Below are 19,090 nucleotides of genomic sequence, written 5' to 3'. Positions count from 1 at the left end.
CTAATTCAATGTGTTTAATAGATTGGTAAAACTTGGTACAGTTAAGGTTGTGACAAGATGCAACAAAATTAAGTAAAATATTCAAAAAAATGTCCAAAAATTAAGGTGGACAGCAAATGAATTACACCACACCTGTGCAACTTTAAACAAGACGCAACATTATCTAATCAAAGTTTAAAAGTGTTGATAACTTTGTCTTTTTATTTGATACTACTTTGTATAATTAAGTTGTTGATAACTTGAACATGCAACAAAATGAGGTTTAATAAACATGAAAAAGGAAGCTAATTATTTACACCGGACATAATTAAGTGTGTTTTATAGATTGGTAAAACTTGGTATAGTTAAGGTTTTGGTATAGTTAAGGTTGTGATAACTTGAAGATGCAACAAAATGAGGTTTAATAAACATGAAAAAGGCAGCTAATTATTTACACCAGACCTAATTCAATGTGTTTAATAGATTGGTCAAACTTGGTATAGTTAAGGTTTTGGTATAGTTAAGGTTGTGATAACTTGAAGATGCAACAAAATGAGGTTTAATAAACATGAAAAAGGCAGCTAATTATTTACACCGGACCTAATTCAATGTGTTTAATAGATTGGTAAAACTTGGTATAGTTAAGGTTGTGACTAAATGCAACAAAATTAAGTAAAATATTCAAAAAAATGTCCAAAAATTAAGGTGGACAGCAAATGAATTACACCACACCTATGCAACTTTAAACAATTGTCGCAACATTTTCTAATCAATGTTTAAAAGTTTTGATAACTTAGTTTTTTTTTATTTGATACAACTTTGTATAATTAAGTTAGTGATAACTTGAACATGCAACAAAATGAGGTTTAATAAACATGAAAAAAGGCAGCTAATTAAATACACCGGACATAATTAAGTGTGTTCTGTAGATTGGTAAAACTTGGTATAGTTAAGGTTTTGGTATAGTTAAGGTTGTGATAACTTGAAGATGCAACAAAATGAGGTTTAATAAACATGAAAAAAGGCAGCTAATTATTTACACCAGTTGTAATTAAATGTTTTTTATAGATTGGTAAAACTTGGTATAGTTAAGGTTGTGATAAGTTGAAGATGCAACAAACTTAAGTCTGAGCCAAGGATGTCGTTGTGGCTTGTGCAGCCCTTTGAGACATTTGTGATTAAGGGCTATATAAGTAAACTTTGATTGATTGATTGATTGATTGTCACGAGAATATTTTGTATGTGCAATATTATTAATGCCTGTTTTTACACAATGAACATTGTTTTGTGCTCTGGCAAAATACATTTGTGAGTCTAATTGACAGCATCCATGGCCCCTGACACCTTGTGTGTGTTTGTGTGTGTGTGTGTGTGTGTGTGTGTGTGTGTGTGTGTGTGTGTGTGTGTGTGTGTGTCTTCTATGCAGATACGGCGCTGCTATTGCAGGCAAATGTCAGGTGATATCGTTGCAAGCTGAGAAGACTGACAGGCATCCTGAGAGCTGTCAGTGCCTGCAGGGGTGGCAGGGGTGGCAATATCCCAAACAACCGTGGCGAGCACCTGTCAAGTCTTCAGCTTGGAGGCTGGAAGGTTTACATTTTAGTAAACTCCATTTTGGAGTCCAGCAAGGCAGGCAATGTCGAAGGTTCCGTTGTATTGCATTTTCAACAATTTGATATAATCATCACATTATAGTGTATTGGAACCAGGTTGTCCAAAATCTTGCCTTGATGCTGTAGTTTAGACGTTTAGAAGTGCTTTTAGTAACCCTATAAACTGTAAGTCTGTGGTTCAAAAAACGTCATCATTGTAACTCTGCACTGGTTCAACATCCAAGCAGCTTTTCTGCTTCACAAAAAGTAAAAGTAGTGCAAAGTTTCTACCCACCTCTGCTGATAAACTACTTACTGCGGACTTCATGAGAGTCAACAAACATAATTAGAGATGTCCGATAATATCGGTCTGCCGATATTATCGGCCGATAAATGCGTTAAAATGTAATATCGGAAATTATCGGTATCGGTTTTTTTTAATATCCGTATCGTTTTTTTGTTGTTGTTTTTTTTTGTTTTTTTATTAAATCCACATAAAAAACACAAGATACACTTACAATTAGTGCACCAACCCAAAAAACCTCCCTCCCCCCATTTACACTCATTCACACAAAAGGGTTGTTTCTTTCTGTTATTAATATTCTGCTTCCTACATTATATATCAATATATATCAATACAGTCTGCAAGGGATACAGTCCGTAAGCACACATGATTGTGCGTGCTGCTGCTCCACTAATAGTACTAACCTTTAACAGTTAATTTGACAAATTTTCATTCATTACTAGTTTCTATGTAACTGTTTTTATATTGTTTTACTTTCTTTTTTAGTCAAGAAAAAGTTTTTAATTTATTTATATTATTTTATTTGATTCATTTTTTTAAAAAGTACCTTATCTTCACCATACCTGGTTGTCCAAATTAGGCATAATAATGTGTTAATTCCACGACTGTATATATCGGTTGATATCGGTATCGGTTGATATCAGTATCTGTAATTAAAGAGTTGGACAATATCGGCATATCGGATATCGGCAAAAAGCCATTATCGGACATCCCTAATTACGTTACTTTTAACCATCCTGAAAAACAATCCGTTATATATATATATATATATATATATATATATATATATATATATATATATATATATATATATATATATATATATATATTTACCACATTTACATAGTCATTGGGTCCTATTGTTCAGTCTTACAAGGCTATTGGATCGTAAATGTGTTTATAAGTCACGCCTTCCTGTCATGAACTCACACAACCTCTCAAGGTTTCCTTCGAACAACATCTATTTGTTTCATTGGACTAGATTCATCAGATTCAATTCAATTCATTTAATTCCACGACTGTATATATCGGTTGATATCGGTATCGGTTGATATCGGTATTTAAAGAGTTGGACCATATCAGCATATCGGATATCGGCAAAAAGCCATTATCGGACATCCCTAAACATAATACAACCTCACTTACTGTACAATGTCTGCTGTCACCGGGAGGCCGACTGATAGGATGTTGATATGTTCTGGTTTAGATGAAGGATGACATTTCTCGCCATTCCTAGGTCTAAATTGCATGCCAAACTCGTTGGATTATGACCTCTTCCTTGCACTATCAAGGTGAAAAGCAATATTAATCAACTAGAATAAACTATCATAAGCTCTGAGGCGAGAAAGCACCTCAATAGTTTAACAGCTACTGATGTCAACAAAGCAGCACAAGCTAGTTTTCCCGCGTTAGCGCTTAAAACAAGAACAACATCACTAATACTTGATTCATATTCAGGCCATGAAATATATAAATGGAGTATTGTTGGCGGTTTTTGGATGGTTATTTAAAGGGCTTTATGGACGGAATAGAGGACCTCGCATTGACTTCATTGTAAGCGGACGTTTACTTTTATTTAAAAGTTACAGTCGCGGTACATACACTTGTAAAAAATGGTAAATGGTAAATAGCAGTGTTTCCCACACATTCATTTATTTGCGGCGGCCCGCCACGAAAGAATTACGTCCGCCACAAATAAAAAAAAAATAAAAAAAATTGTATTTTTTTTTGTCCTGTCCAGCTTCTCAGGCAAATCATATAGTTGATGTAGATGCCCATATAGGATGTTCACATTTACTTTACAAAAGAGAAGTGTAGGATACTTCTCTTGTTGCCTTATTTGTATTTGACCACTACTGTTTTCTGTTTATTTGTTACTGACTGTGGCAGGACACCTCTGCCTCTGTTTCACTTTATGTTGCTGGTAAATAATATGGTTGTAGTAGTAGGCTAAAGTTAAATTATTTAGTATGCACTAATTAAACAGGCAGAGCTTTAAGAGACATTTTAGCTTTTATATTTGATAAGATATATTTTTTGTAAGAACCACAATTAATAAATATATTTCAGTGAATAACTTATTGTTCAAATCTGTATATAAATATGTACATAAAGTGTTGTAATTATATTGTAAAATGGATGGATGGATGGATGTTTAAAACAAAACTGTTATTATTAATTAGTAAGTATACATTTTTTGAGCCTTTTTAGAGAAAATCATATCATTGTAGTAAATTATGCAAATTATTTGATGATGTCATGGTGACCACGCCCATAGCCACGCCCCCACCGCCACAGGTATCTTGGCAGTTTATGGGAAACAGTGAATGGGTTATACTTGTATAGTTCTTTTCTACCTTCGAGGTACTCAAAGCGCTTTGACACTATTTCCACATTCACACACTGATGGAGGGAGCTGCCATGCAAGGCGCTAACCACCACCCATCAGGAGCAAGGGTGAAGTGTCTTGCTCAAGGACAGAACAGACGTGACGAGGTTGGTAGAAGGTGGTGATCGAACCAGGAACCCTCAGGTTGCTGAAACAGCCACTCTCCCAACTGCGCCACGCCGTCCCCAATAGTTAAGAACATCATGTCATGGCTGTCTTGAGTTTCCAATCATTTCTACAACTCTTATTTTGTTGTGATGTAGTGATTGGAGCACATACTGGGGCGGCATGGCATAGTGGGTAGAGCGCCTGTGTCAGAAACCTGAGGTTGCAGGTTCGCTCCCCGCCTCTTACCATGCCGTTGTGTCCTTGGGCAGGACACTTCACCCTTGCCCCCGGTGCCACTCACACCGGTGAATGACTGTTGAATGAATGATAGGTGGTGGTCGGAGGGGCCGTAGGCGCAAATTGGCAGCCACGCTTTCGTCAGTCTACCCCAGGGCAGCTGTGGCTACGAAAGTAGCTTACCACCACCAGGTGTGAATGAATGATGGGTTTTTAACATGTAAAGCGACTTTGGGTACTTAGAAAAAGCGCTATATAAATCCCAGGTATTATTATTATTATTATTATTATTATACTTGTTGCTCACAAAAAAAAACATTCATGAAGTTTGCTTCTTTTATGAATTTATTATGGCTCTACTGAAAAATGTGAGGGTCAAAAGTATACATACAGCAATGTTAATATTTGCTTACATGTCCCTTGGCAAGTTTACCTGCAATAAGGCGCTTTTGGTAGCCATCCACAAGCTTCTGCTGGAATGTTTGACCACTCCTCTTGACAAAATTGGTGCAGTTCAGCTAAATGTGTTGCTTTTCTGACATGGACTTGTTTCTTCAGCATTGTCCACACGTTTAAATCAGGACTTTGGGAAGGCCATTCTAAAACCTTCATTCTAGTCTGATTTAGCCATTCCTTTACTACGTTTGACATGTGTTTGGGGTCATTGTCCTGTTGGAACACCCAACTGCTTGACGGTAGGAATGGTGTTCCTGGGATTAAAGGCCTCACCTTTCCTCCTCCAAACATATTGCTGGGTGTTGTGGCCAAACAGCTCCATTTTTGTTTCATCTGACATCACATGGACAAAGATAAGACCTTCTGGAGGAAAGTTCTGTGGTCAGATGAAACAAAAATGGAGCCGTTTGGCCACAATACCCAGCAATATGTTTGGAGGAGGAAAGGTGAGGCCTTTAATCCCAGGAACCAGGGCCGGCCCGTGGCATAGGCCGTATAGGCGAATGCTAAGGGTGCCGTCCATCAGGGGGCGCCACGCCAGTGCCACAAATGTTGGAGGGGGAAAAAAAAAAAAAAGTTGGTACTATTATTTCTAAATACAAAAAATAATCCCGCGTTAAGTAAAATGCAAAGTAAAGCCTATTTAATAGAAATATTATTTGTTACAACATTACGCCCCCCCATCCCCCGGCACGGTGCGCCCCCTCCCTTCCCGTATCATGACTCTTACCACATCAAAAAATCAACACAAGATGTCAAAACGGCCAAAACTGTCAGGTGCCCAGGGAAGAAAAAAGAGAAAAGAAGAGGAGAAACGAGAAAAAGACAGAGGTAGCAGGTAGGTAACGTTAGCCTACATGAAATTATTTGTCTGTTACAGAATGTGATAGTAACCTGGCTTTTTAGCATTAAGCTAATGTTACATGATTCGGCAATTGCTAATCAATAAATAGCTAGTTCTGGTTTAACGTCGGGTTAATATCGTGGAGGGGGCTAAATTGTTATGGAACATAATAATGTAACGTTAGGTAATTACAGTACTCCCACCTTACATTCCTCAGGGACATTTGTATTAGATCTTTTAAGCAGGTGTTTTTTGTTTACATTGTTATTGCCTTCTGGTTAGCTAATGTTTGCCCTGCAGGTAATAGTCACTTTTCCACCCCTTTATATATTAGGTATAGTTGTAAGCCTAGTTGTTAAAGTGCACATCATTAATGGTAATTAAGCAATATCACATGAGAGGGAATGCTGTTTTTTAATTTGAGCACTGCTGTGATTCGGTTAAAGATAATCATAACATAACATTCTCATATATGTTAATTCACGTCCGTTGTGTCCTTGGGCAAGACACTTCACCCTTTGCCTCTGATGGCTGCTGGTTAGCGCCTTGCATGGCAGCTCCCGCCATCAGTGTGTGAATGTGTGTGTGAATGGGTAAATGTGGAAATACTGTCAAAGCGCTTTGAGTACCTTGAAGGTAGAAAAGCGCTATACAAGTATAACCCATTTATCATTTATCATTGAATTTGCTTTCTTCAAGTAAAAGGTCAAAGACAAAGCTATTCTGTGTCTTGTGAGTGTATACACTTCACTGCTGATGTGGGGGGGGGCGCCACCTAAAATCTTGCCTAGGGCGCCAGATTGGTTAGGGCCAGGCCTGCCAGGAACACCATGCTTACCGTCAAGCATGGTGGTGGTAGTATTATGCTCTGGGCCTGTTTTGCTGCCAATGGAACTGGTGCTTTACAGCAGTGGTCCCCAACCACCGGGCCGCGGCCCGGTACCCGATTGGTACCGGGCCGCACAAGAATTTAAAAAAAAAAAAAAAAAAAAAAATGTTTTAATTTTTTTTTTTTTTTTATGAAATCAACATAAAAAACACAATATATACATTCTATATCAATATAGATCAATACAGCCTGCAGGGATACAGTCCGTAAGCACACATGATTGTATTTATTTATGTTAAAAAAAAAAAATAAATAAATAAAAAAAAAAAAAAAAAAAAAAATTTAAATACACCCCCCCACACCGGTCCGTAGGACAAATTTTCAAGCGTTGACCGGTCCGCAGCTACAAAAAGGTTGGGGACCACTGCTTTACAGAGAGTAAATGGGACAATGAAAAAGGAGGATTACCTCCAAATTCTTCAGGACAAGCTAAAATCATCAGCCCGGAGGTTGGGTCTTGGGCGCAGTTGGGTGTTCCAACAGGACAATGACCCCAAACACACCTCAAAAGTGGTAAAGGAATGGCTAAATCAGGCTAGAATGAACGTTTTAGAATGGCCTTCCCAAAGTCCTGACTTAAAGGTGTGGACAATGCTGAAGAAACAAGTCCATGTCAACAAACCAACACATTTAGCTGAACTGCACCAATTTTGTGGTCAAAAATTCCAGCAGAAGCTTGTGGATGGCTACCAAAAGCGCCTTATTGCAGGTAAACTTGCCAAGGGACATGTAAGCAAATATGAACATTGCTGTATGTATACTTTTGACCCTCACATTTTCAGTAGACCCATAATAAATTCATAAAAGAAGCAAACTTCATGAATGTTTTTTGTGACCAACAAGTATGTGCTCCAATCACTCAAGACAGCCATGACATGATGTTCTTTACAAGTGTATGTACACTTTTTAACACATGCTTTTCTAAATAAATACTGTAAAAGTAATAAAAGTAATTATTCCCCATAGACGGACAAGCAGCAGTAAGAATTAACTTTTTTGGGCTAGCGGGAAGAGACTTCAAACCAATTAGAAAAAAAGAGGGCGAGTGAGCTCTCCCATACGCTTAAACACATTAATGTGTATTTAAAGAACTATCAAGTGTGTGTGTGTTTTTGTGCGTGATGTTCATAAAGGAAGGCGAACATAAAGGAACAAAAAAAATGGGGGCAGAGGATTTAAAACAGAATATGTGAGCGTTCTCACGTCTTTATAGAGTTGTCTCTCTTTGTAATTTTGGTCTCTCTTATGTTGAACATCAAACGACGAAGATTTTTTTTTTCTTCTTCTTCTTCTTCCCGCTCCCAATTTTGTGTACTCTGTAATTATTAATCAATGCATGGCCGCCTAGCAGGCTTATAAGGACACAAAAGGATATGCAGAGAGATTACACCCGGGAGAAGAGGAAATCTTCGAAGAAAGCGCGGCGATGAATTGAGTGTGCGTTGCATGAGCGCTCTTTAGGGTATGTCCACACACACCACACTCTAGTGCAGGGGTCACCGACCTTTTTGCAACCAAGAGCTACTTCTTGGGTAGTGATTAATGCGAAGGGCTACCAGTTTGATACACACTTAAATAAATTGCCAGAAATAGCCAATTTGCTCAATTTACCTTTAACTCTATGTTATTATTAATAATGAATGAGATTTACACTTAATTGAACGGTTTAAAAGAGGAGAAAACACAAAAAAAATGACAATTAAATTTTGAAACATAGTTTATCTTCAATTTCGACTCTTTAAAATTCAAAATTCAACCAAAAAAAAGAACAGAAAAACTAGCTAATTCGAATCTTTTTGAAAAAATTTAAAAAATAATTTATGGAACATCATTAGTAATTTTTCCTGATTAAGATTAATTTTAGAATTTTGATGACATGTTTTAAATAGGTTAAAATCCAATCTGCACTTTGTTAGAATATATAACAAATTGGACCAAGCTATATTTCTAACAAAGACAAATCATTATTTCTTCTAGATTTTCCAGAACAAAAATTTTAAAAGAAATTCAAAAGACTTTGAAATAAGATTTAAATTTGATTCTACAGATTTTCTAGATTTTCCAGAATAATTCTTTTGAATTTTAATCATAATAAATTTGAAGAAATATTTCACAAATATTCTTCGTCGAAAAAACAGAAGTTAAAATGAAGAATTAAATTAAAATGTATTTATTATTCTTTACAATAAAAAAAAAAAAAATACTTGAACATTGATTTCAAATGGTCAGTAAAGAAGAGGAAGGAATTTAAAAGGTAAAAAGGTATATGTGTTTAAAAATCCTAAAATCATTTTTAAGGTTGTATTTTTTCTCTAAAATTGTTTTTCTGAAAGTTATAAGAAGCAAAGTAAAAAAATAAATGAATTTATTTAAACAAGTGAAGACCAAGTCTTTAAAATATTTTCTTGGATTTTCAAATTTTATTTGAGTTTTGTCTCTCTTAGAATTAAAAATGTCGGGCAAAGCGAGACCAGCTTGCTAGTAAATAAATAAAATTTGAAAAATAGAGGCAGCTCACTGGTAAGTGCTGCTATTTGAGCTATTTTTAGAACAGGCCAGCGGGCTACTCATCTGGTCCTTACGGGCTACCTGGTGCCCACGGGCACCGCGTTGGTGACCCCTGCTCTAGTCTATTGTGAAAGCCATCATCCAAACATGCAGACTGAGGGATGGTCTTCCTTGCTTGGAAGTGAACTCTGGTGCGGTTTGATTCCATGGAGCTCCAATGTCAATGCTACGCAACAAGCAATAAATAATTAAAATGGCAACCAAAAGCGAGCATAAATGAGAATAATAGAGGAAATGCATTGGAAAGGCTGCCCCTCTATTCTGTTCTCCAAAAAGTTTATTTTAGAAATCTAAGATGGTAAATATAGCAGTGTAAAGCAAATAATCTGGATATCCAACCCAGCAGACTGCATTTTGGTTTACTTTGTTACAGTGGCGGGCCGTGCGTTTCCCACTGCAAAAAGTGAGTGTTCAAAAACAAGAAAAAATATACAAAAATTGGGGGTATTTTACTTGAACTAAGGAAAATTATCTGCCAATAGAACAAGAAAATTTGACTTGTCAAGACTTTCCAAAACAAGTAAAATTAGCTAACCTCAATGAACCCAAAAATACCTTTAAAATAAGTAGACTACCGTTCAAAAGTTTGGGGTCACCCAAACAATTTTCTGGAATAGCCTTCATTTCTAAGAACAAGAATAGACTGTCGAGTTTCAGATGAAAGTTCTCTTTTTCTGGCCATTTTGAGCGTTCAACGGACCCCACAAATGTGACGCTCCAGAAACTCAATCTGCTCAAAGGAAGGTCAGTTTTGTAGCTTCTGTAACGAGCTAAAGTGTTTTCAGATGTGTGAACATGATTGCACAAGGGTTTTCTAATCATCAATTAGCCTTCTGAGCCAATGAGCAAACACATTGTACCATTAGAACACTGGAGTGATAGTTGCTGGAAATGGGCCTCTATACACCTATGTAGATATTGCACCAAAAAGCAGACATTTGCAGCTAGAATAGTCATTTACCACATTAGCAATGTATAGAGTGTATTTCTTTAAAGTTAAGACTAGTTTAAAGTTATCTTCATTGAAAAGTACAGTGCTTTTCCTTCAAAAATAAGGACATTTCAATGTGACCCCAAACTTTTGAATGGTAGTGTGTGTGTGTGTAATATATATATATATATATATATATATATATATATATATATATATATATATATATATATATATATACGGCTCTGACTGTAACTTATATTCAGTATATCAGTATGTGGAATTAAATGATGGAATGGATTAAGTAAAGCAATCAAATAATGTACTAATATGATCCACTTCAAGAAACTCTTCAAACTTAAAGTGTTTACAAAGTACAAAGAAGAAGAACCATGATAAACATCCGTCCATCCATTTTCTACCGCTTATTCCCTTCGGGTTTATCGTATAAAACACACTTCAGCCTCAATGCGACTTTTAAGGAAACTAGTTGAAATAAACAAGGATTTTCTAACGACCTTCATTATTTCCTCTTATAAATGCACATAACATTGAAACTGTACTTTTACAGGAGTGTCACTATTTATTACTTCAATTTAAAAGAAATAACTTCCATCCATCCATCCATTTTTTCTACCGCTTATCCGAGGTCGGTTCTGAATTTATTTCATCCGTTCATTTTCAAAATAATCTTACTCATCTCACCATATGAAATGTAACTTACTTCACCAATTATTAATTTATTTATTTATGTGTATTGTGATTACTTATGGAGTATGTTGTGAATAAATTGAGAACAGGAAGTGAACAAAAGTTTTAAAAACTGCTATGTAAAGGAAAAGGGGTCGGATTAAATAAACTCTGCTTCTTCCTACTCCTTTTCGAACATGTTGAATAGAGGAACTGGAAGTTGTGATGTATCATGTTGTATGCATGCATGTGTGATGTACCATGTTGTATGCATGCATGTGTGATGTATCATGTTGCATGCATGCATGTGTGATGTATCATGTTGTATGCATGCATGTGTGATGTATCATGTTGTATGCATGCATGTGTGATGCATCATGTTGTATGCATGCATGTGTGACGTATCATGTTGCATGCATGCATGTGTGATGTATCATGTTGCATGCACGCATGTGTGATGTATCATGTTGCATGCATGCATGTGTGATGTATCATGTTGCATGCACGCATGTGTGATGTATCATGTTGTATGCATGCATGTGTGATGTATCATGTTACATGCACGCATGTGTGATGTATCATGTTGTATGCATGCATGTGTGATGTATCATGTTGTATGCATGCATGTGTGATGTATCATGTTGTATGCATGCATGTGTGATGTATCATGTTGTATGCATGCATGTGTGATGTATCATGTTGTATGCATGCATGTGTGATGTATCATGTTGTATGTGTGATGTATCATGTTGTATGTGTGATGTATCATGTTGTATGTGTGATGTATCATGTTGTAAGCATGCATGTGTGATGTACCATGTTGTATGATGCATGCATGTGTGATGTATCATGTTGTATGCATGCATGTGTGATGTATCATGTTGCATGCATGCATGTGTGATGTATCATGTTGCATGCATGCATGTGTGATGTATCACGTTGTATGCACGCATGTGTGATGTATCATGTTGTATGCATGCATGTGTGATGTATCATGTTGCATGCATGCATGTGTGATGTATCATGTTGTATGCATGCATGTGTGATGTATCATGTTGTATGCATGCATGTGTGATGTATCATGTTGCATGCACGCATGTGTGATGTATCATGTTGTATGCATGCATGTGTGATGTATCATGTTGCATGCATGCATGCATGTGTGATGTATCATGTTGATTGCATGCATGTGTGATGTATCATGTTGTATGCATGCATGTGTGATGCATCATGTTGATTGCATGCATGTGTGATGTATCATGTTGTATGCATGCATGTGTGATGTATCATGTTGCATGCATGCATGTGTGATGTATCATGTTGTATGCATGCATGTGTGATGTATCATGTTGTATGCATGCATGTGTGATGTATCATGTTGTATGCACGCATGTGTGATGTATCATGTTGCATGCAAGCATGTGTGATGTATCATGTTGTATGCATGCATGTGTGATGTATCATGCTGTATTCATGCATGTGTGATGCATCATGTTGTATGCATGCATGTGTGATGTATCATGTTGCATGCATGCATGTGTGATGTATCATGTTGTATGCATGTATGTGTGATGTATCATGCTGTATTCATGCATGTGTGATGCATCATGTTGTATGCATGCATGTGTGATGTATCATGTTGCATGCATGCATGTGTGATGTATCATGTTACATGCATGCATGTGTGATGCATCATGTTGTATGCATGCATGTGTGATGTATCATGTTGTATGCAAGCATGTGTGATGTATCATGTTGCATGCATGCATGTGTGATGTATCATGTTGCATGCATGCATGTGTGATGTATCATGTTGCATGCATGCATGTGTGATGTATCATGTTGCATGCATGCATGTGTGATGTATCGTGTTGCATGCATGCATGTGTGATGTATCGTGTTGCATGCATGCATGTGTGATGTATCATGTTGTATGCATGCATGTGTGATGTATCATGTTGTATGCATGCATGTGTGATGTATCGTGTTGTATGCATGCATGTGTGATGTATCATGTTGCATGCATGCATGTGTGATGCATCATGTTGTATGCATGCATGTGTGATGTATCATGTTGCATGCATGCATGTGTGATGCATCATGTTGTATGCATGCATGTGTGATGTATCATGTTGTATGCATGCATGTGTGATGTATCATGTTGTATGCATGCATGTGTGATGTATCATGTTGTATGCATGCATGTGTGATGTATCGTGTTGTATGCATGCATGTGTGATGTATCATGTTGCATGCATGCATGTGTGATGCATCATGTTGTATGCATGCATGTGTGATGTATCATGTTGTATGCATGCATGTGTGATGCATCATGTTGTATGCATGCATGTGTGATGCATCATGTTGTATGCACGCATGTGTGATGTATCATGTTGTATGCACGCATGTGTGATGTATCATGTTGTATGCACGCATGTGTGATGTATCATGTTGTATGCACGCATGTGTGATGTATCATGTTGTATGCACGCATGTGTGATGTATCATGTTGTATGCACGCATGTGTGATGTATCATGTTGTATGCACGCATGTGTGATGTATCATGTTGTATGCATGCATGTTCGAAATAAACTCAAACTAGTGTGAACGGTCTCTTGTTTTGGAAGAACCGCCCCAAACTCGGCGTGACTGACAACTCATTGAAGGACTTAAGCCGGCTGCCGAGCTTTTACCTTTCTGAGGATACAGAGGGGGAAACTCCCTGCAGCCAACTTCAAAAATGCGACACGCTGAAACATATTATACTCCAAAAGCCGCACGCTCCGTGACCGCATAAAACCGACAGCCATTCCTGGGAAAAGTAACCGTCTGTGTTGTGTGTGTGGTCACAGGGGTGGTAGACTGCGTGTCACCGTCAATAACAGAGCAATGAGGGCGAGATGAGAGGACAGAGAAAAGGACTCGGGGGAGGCCTGGCAGCCAGAGGAAGACCAAGGAGTGCCAGCGCCAGGGCGGCCTTTTGGCTTTAAGTGGATCCCTGGTCAGAGAAGTGGAAGGAGAGGAGGATCAAATTAAAGATGTGCTTTCCCTGAACAGGAAGTCCTCTCATCCTTACATTCTAAACGGCTGTTTGAAAGGGTAAACAGAGAGGGAGTGGACAGCAATGGGCAACCTCTCGGAAGGGTGAAGGCTCTTTTAGTTGTCTGCCTGCATGGCAAACAGGAAGAGGGTGCAAGGATTCCGGCATATTCTAAGCAAAGGGTGCTTGCTGTAGCTACAGAGAGACATGCACTATCCTCCAGAGGAGTGTTTTTCAACCACTGGGTGAGATACAGTCTGGTGTGCCGTGGGAGATTGTCTCATTTCACCTATTTGGGTTACCGTCATTTCCGGACTATAAGCCGCACCAGCTAAATTTAGGGGAAAATACAGATCGCTCCATATATAAGCCGCAGCCGACTATAAGCCGCAGGGTTTTGATGTGTAATTACCGTAGTACAGGGGTCACCAACGCGGTGCCCGCGGGCACCAGGTAGCCCGTGAGGACCAGGGGCCGTACTTATCAAGCTTCTTAGAATGACTCCTAAGAAGTCTGCTAAGAGTTGACTTAGGAGTAAATAAATTCTTCGCTGAAAGCTGCACTTAAAAGTTAGTTATCAAGCGTCTTACTCACACTTTCAGCGAAGTGTAGGACTGAATCTTAAGTGTCACACTCAGAGCTGAATTACGACATTACTATGTGCCGTAAACGCAATTTTAGGTGACGTCATTTCTGTGTCCATAGAAATGACCAATCACGGAAGGGAATCCGTTGTCTAAGAATAAAGAAATATCTTGGAAATATTTAAGTGGACAATGGGAGTGTATATTTTGACAATAAACTACAAAATAATACAAAACAAACTAGTCCCCGCCGGCACTCACGCTACCGCTCCCTCTCTTCTCTCGCCCACACACTCACTGACGTCACTCACCTCACGGCCACACACATACGCTACTGTCATAACATTTTCTTTCCAATTCATTAATTAGGCAACTAATTTGAAACTGGTGTGGGTGGCTCTATATATACTAGCCCACTGCAGACACATGCAGAAATCAACAAGGAATCGAAAAGTATTAAATCTGTGACAAAAATAATATCCGCTCTGTCTAAACGATACCGTTTGATCAGCTGCTCGTCATCAAAAAAACAAAACATTGTTTCGTTCCCTGAACGTTCGCGCACGTCTCTCTGGCCTCAGTGCCATCCCCTGCTGGCAACTCCTAACCACTTAAGACACCTCTGAAGGTCTCTTAAATATCGTGGAGAGTAGGAGTGATTCTTAGACTTAAGACCGTTGATAAAAAGCTTTTATTCTTAAGTTTGAGAGTAGGACCAAATTTCGCAAATTCTCAGGACTTAAGTGTAAAATGGCACTCTGAGAAGCTTGATAAGTACGGCCCCAGATGAGTAGCCCGCTGGCCTGTCCTAAAAATAGCTCAAATAGCAGCACTTACCAGTGAGCTGCCTCTATTTTTTAAATTTTATTTATTTACTAGCAAGCTGGTCTCGCTGTGCTCGACATTTTTAATTCTAAGAGAGAAAAAACTCAAATAGAATTTGCAAATCCAAGAAAATATTTTAAAGACTTGGTCTTCACTTGTTTAAATAAATTCATTATTTTTTTTATAATTGCTTCTTATAACTTTCAAAAAGAATTTTAGAGAAAAAATACAACTTTAAAAATAATTTTAGGATTTTTAAACACATATACCTTTTTACCTTTTAAATTCCTTCCGCTTATTTCCTGACAATTTAAATCAATGTTCAAGGACATTTATTTTTTCTATTGTAAAGAATAATAAATACATTTTAATTTAATTCTACATTTTAGCTTCTGTTTTTTCGACGAAGAATATTTGTGAAATATTTCTTCAAACTTATTATGATTAAAATTCAAAAAAATTATTCTGGCAAATCTAGAAAATCTGTAGAATCAAATTTAAATCTTATTTCAAAGTCTTTTGAATTTCTTTTAAAATTTTTGTTCTGGAAAATCTAGAAGAAATAATGATTTGTCTTTGTTAAAAATATAGCTTGGTTCAATTAAAATCAATGGTGTCCTGCATTATTGATATTTTAGGGCTCTAATTACTAAATACTGCATATTTCAGTTGTACTATAAAACAACAAAGTTGTTTTTGACAGAAAAGCCATAAAACCTTTTTTTTCTAAGTTGATATAGAGATTTACTGTAAGCGTTAATTAAAAAATAATAATACAATTTTTTAGACTTAGACATTAGACTTAGACAAACTTTAAAGATCCACAAGGGAAATTGTTCAACACAGTAGCTCAGTTACAATGATGGAAAGTGTAAGGATGGAAAGGACAATGCAGGTATAAATACACTAAAAAAGCTATAAAAAAATCTAACATATATACGAATATATACATAATGTGTACAGAATAATTTATATACAGATATATTATATTATGTCTATAACATATATACAATATAAACCAATGACCATTATTTGTAACATTTTAATAACTGAGACCCTTTATGGTCCCCAGGACCCCTAAAGGTAAAATACATTTAAAAAATCCATATATTTTGTTATGGTTTGAAAATGAAAAATATCAAAATGGCCCCCACACGCCTTAATTTTTTCGTTTGCGGCCCTCAGTGGAAAAAGTTTGGACACCCCTGGCTTAAACCAAACATAAACAAAAGGTGAGTGCCCCTAAGAAAAGGCATTGAAGCTTAAGGAAGGCTTTGCAGAACCAAACTGGCTACAAAGTAAACAAAAACAGAATGCTGGACAACAGCAAAGACTTACTGTGGAGCAAAGACAGCATCCGAATGTACATCCGAACATGACATGACAATCAACAATGTCCCCACAAAGGATGAAAATAACCGAAATATTCTTCATTGCTAAAACTAAGTAGATGCGGGAAATATCGCTCAAAGGAAGACATGAAACTGCTACAGGAAAATACCAAAAAAAGAGAAAAAGCCACCAAAATAGGAGCGCAAGACAAGAAGTAAAACACTACACACAGGAAACAGCAAAAAACTCAAAATAAGTCAGGGTGTGATGTGACAGGTGGTGACAGTACACCTACTTTGAGACAAGAGCTATAGTGATGCATGCTTGGTTATGCTTTAAAGTCATATCCAACAATTGCGACAACGACTTTTTACTGCGTGCACTAGAAAGAATATGTGTCAGAATTGAACTTGCTGTTAGCAGAAGAAATTGGCAATACAAGTTAAAAAGAGCATTGCACTTTGTGTGACTTCTTCAACAACACAACAAGCTGAAATGCGCCACATTCAGTGATTATTTTTAGCGCGTACCGCAATATGAAGTACACGATATCGGTTTAAATGCAAATGTTTATTCAATGTAGCTTTATTTCACGTAAAGCATGCAATCCATTCAGCGTCTTTGTCTTCATTAATACGAAGAAGATTGGCAAAACGGAAATATTACCGGGAGGAGAAGATGCAAGTATATTATACAGCAAACGCAATGTGATTTATCAACACTCGTCACCGTTTTGCGATCGATATTTTGCATTTTATTTAGCACGTCTGAAAAATATGTACAAATTGACAGTTAAAGGCCTACTGAAATGAAATGTTTTTATTTAAACGGGGATAGCAGATCCATTCTATGTGTCATACTTGATCATTTCGCGATATTGCCATATTTTTGCTGAAAGGATTTAGTAGAGAACAACGACGATAAAGTTCGCAACTTTTGGTCGCTGATAAAAAAAAGCCTTGCCTGAAGTAGCGTGACGTCACAGGTTGAAAGGCTCCTCACATTTCCCCATTGTTTACACCAGCAGCGAGAGCGATTCGGACCGAGAAAGCGACGATTACCCCATTAATTTGAGCGAGGATGAAAGATTCGTGGATGAGGAACGTGAGAGTTAAGGACTAGAGTGCAGTGCAGGACGTATCTTTTTTCGCTCTGACCGTAACTTAGGTACAAGCTGGCTCATTGGATTCCACACTTTCTCCTTTTTCTATTGTGGATCACGGATTTGTATTTTAAACCACCTGGGATACTATATCCTCTTGAAAATGAGAGTCGAGAACGCGAAATGGACATTCACAGTGACTTTTATCTCCACGACAATACATCGGCGAAGCTCTTTAGCTACGGAGCTAACGAGATAGCACATGGGGCTTAAAGGCCTACTGAAAGCCACTACTAGCGACCACGCAGTCTGATAGTTTATATATCAATGATGAAATCTTAACATTGCAACACATGCCAATACGGCCGGGTTAACTTATAAAGTGACATTTTAAAATTCCCAGGAAACTTCCGCTTGAAAACGTCGCGGTATGATGACGTATGCGCGTGACGTCACAAGGTCAAGGGAAGTGTTTGGACCCAATACAAATACCTCTGTTTTCTTCGACAAAATTCCACAGTATTCTGGACATCTGTGTTGGTGAATCTTTTGCAATTTGTTTAATGAACAATGGAGACTGCAAAGAAGAAAGTTGTAGGTGCGATCGGTGTATTAGCGTCTGGCTGTAGCAACACCAACACCAGGAGGTTGTGTTGTGTTTTGAGCAGGATAGCAGACGCACTACGGTGAGTACAGCTTTGGCTTCCAAACATTTGATCGCTTGCCCGTACGTGCGTGTCGATATGTGCATGTCACGTACGTAACTTTGGGGAAATATATGTTTCTTGCCGACTCTGATGGCGGCCGGGGTGTCGTCAAAAGCGTACAACGCCCGCCGCCGCATCTAAGTTAGCTTCTATTGTTTTAGCTTCGCCAAGCTGAAAAATATTAACCGTGTATTTACATGTTCATGGTTTAATAGTATTGTTGATCTTCTGTCTATCCTTCCAGTCAGGGTTTTTTTAAATTTAGTTTCTATCTGCATTTGAGACTGATGCTATCACGTTGGCTACGTTGCTAGGTTAGCTTCTATTTTTTTAGCTTCGCCAAGCTGAAAAATATTAACCGTGTATTTACATGTTCAGTCACTGTGAATGTCCATTTCGCGTTCTCGACTCTCATTTTCAAGAGGATATAGTATCCCAGGTGGTTTAAAATACAAATCTGTGATCCACAATAGAAAAAGGAGAGAGTGTGGAATCCAATGAGCCAGCTTGTA

At 37.6% G+C, this 19,090-nt stretch overlaps 1 protein-coding gene across 2 annotated transcripts in view; it reads right to left on the bottom strand.

Moving 5' to 3' along the window:
• LOC133642566 (centrosomal protein of 112 kDa-like) overlaps window positions 1-19,090 on the bottom strand; it is a 212,218-nt gene that overhangs the window by 45,221 nt on the left and 147,907 nt on the right. The gene's annotated exons all lie outside the window — the stretch shown is intronic.

This window comes from Entelurus aequoreus, linkage group LG25 (genome assembly GCF_033978785.1).
Source record: "Entelurus aequoreus isolate RoL-2023_Sb linkage group LG25, RoL_Eaeq_v1.1, whole genome shotgun sequence".
Taxonomy (NCBI): domain Eukaryota; kingdom Metazoa; phylum Chordata; class Actinopteri; order Syngnathiformes; family Syngnathidae; genus Entelurus; species Entelurus aequoreus.
This window is presented reverse-complemented; position numbering and strand designations above follow the sequence as displayed.